Source organism: Cynoglossus semilaevis, chromosome 15 (genome assembly GCF_000523025.1).
Source record: "Cynoglossus semilaevis isolate Cse_v1.0 chromosome 15, Cse_v1.0, whole genome shotgun sequence".
In the NCBI taxonomy this organism is placed as follows: Eukaryota; Metazoa; Chordata; class Actinopteri; order Pleuronectiformes; family Cynoglossidae; genus Cynoglossus; species Cynoglossus semilaevis.
In genome coordinates, this window is record NC_024321.1 from 18,637,093 (window position 1) to 18,638,617 (window position 1,525).

General features: G+C 45.2%; 1 protein-coding gene across 1 annotated transcript in view; it reads left to right on the top strand.

Annotated features, from left to right (window-relative positions):
* tenm2a (teneurin transmembrane protein 2a) overlaps window positions 1–1,525 on the top strand; it is a 123,507-nt gene that overhangs the window by 109,433 nt on the left and 12,549 nt on the right.

A 1,525-nucleotide genomic window follows, 5' to 3' on the forward strand; every position in this document is an offset into this window, starting at 1 on the left:
CTCGTGGAGTGAAATTACCCATATGTAGTTGTTAATCCCAGCTGGGTTCATGCAGCTTTTAAATATGAAGTGGGAAAAAAAGAGAAAATCATTAACTGCTGCAGAATGAGTCGTCCTCGTCCCTCCAGCTTTCTTCCAGCACACACAACTGCCGACGTACAAACACGGCTCCCGTGATCCCTGAGCTTATTTTCTTCTTCTTCATAGACATGAGGAAGAGGAGGAAGAGGAGGAAGAGGAGGAGGAGGATAATAATTTGTTTCCTTTCTCTTGACTGTAGCATGAGATGAGACAAAGGTATGAATGCAGGCTTGGTGATATAAACACTTCGTGTGTGTGTGTGCGTGTGCAGAGAACCTTAGAGAGAATGAGCTGCACACACACCCACTGATCCACCTGGGTTCCAGGCGGTCGAGGGGAGAGTTGTTCACCGAGCTGGAAGTCATTTAAGGTTTTGTGGTTCCAGCGCAGCTCTCTGCTGACATACTCACTTAACCGTCTCCCTCTCCCTCTCTCCCTCTCCACTCTGCCTCCCGCTCTCTTCATTAACTCCTGCACAGTGAATTGTGCTCGGCCCTGGAGCTCTTTTCTCTCCCTCCCTCCCTCCCTCCCTGCCTCCCTCTCCCCGGCCTCTGTTTTATTCCAAGGATGTTCAGACGGAGGCAGCAGAGCAGATTTATCTCCAGCTTGTTGCCACCAAGTCAATGGAGAAAAGCATCACTTGTCAGTTTGAAGCATTGTTAAAAATGTGCCGAGAGCTTTATTACAAATTGGCCTTATGGATTACTGTCATTTGTGGTGAGGGTCTCAGAAGGGGGCGCCGTCTGACACGCTCACCTTTTGGTGAATAGAATCAAAAAGATTCTCTCTTCCCCGGAGTCGGGTCCATACATCAGAGTGAAAACGACTTTATCTGCTTTTCCATCACGCCGGTTCGATGACGACAGATGTTTTCACACAGCGGAGAGGAAATGTGGTCGGAGCTGCAGCACGGCCGCTTTATCTGCCTCCACCGTTGTTGTTCAGAGTCGGTCATTTCACTGAGATGTGACTTCGTACCAACGTAGATCAGTGTGTCATTTGAAGAACGTGACAGAATTTAGGTCAGATTCACGGGTCCTCGTGGTCAAAGACTGATGAAGCTCAAACCAGGTGTAGTTTAGACCTCAACACCTCAAGACCTCAAGACCCCAGCCATAAATTATAAAAACTAAATCATATGTACAACAGAGAAACATAACATTATAATAACAGCTGTGTTTCTTTTCCTGGAATATTTTTTTTCTGGTGGTTTAAATACAGTCGCTCTCATAAACACTACTGACACTACTGACACTACTTTGACCTCATTTTACTCAAACGTTGCATAAAAAGGTTTAAAAAGAGTGAATTCTGTGATTCATCTGAATCTGTGAAGAGTTTTTATTGAATGACTGCTTCTATGTCACAAGGTTGAAGGAATTAAAAGTAAACACGAGCCGTTTAAACATTCATGGCACTGTGAAGATTCCAGTCATCCAGTTAA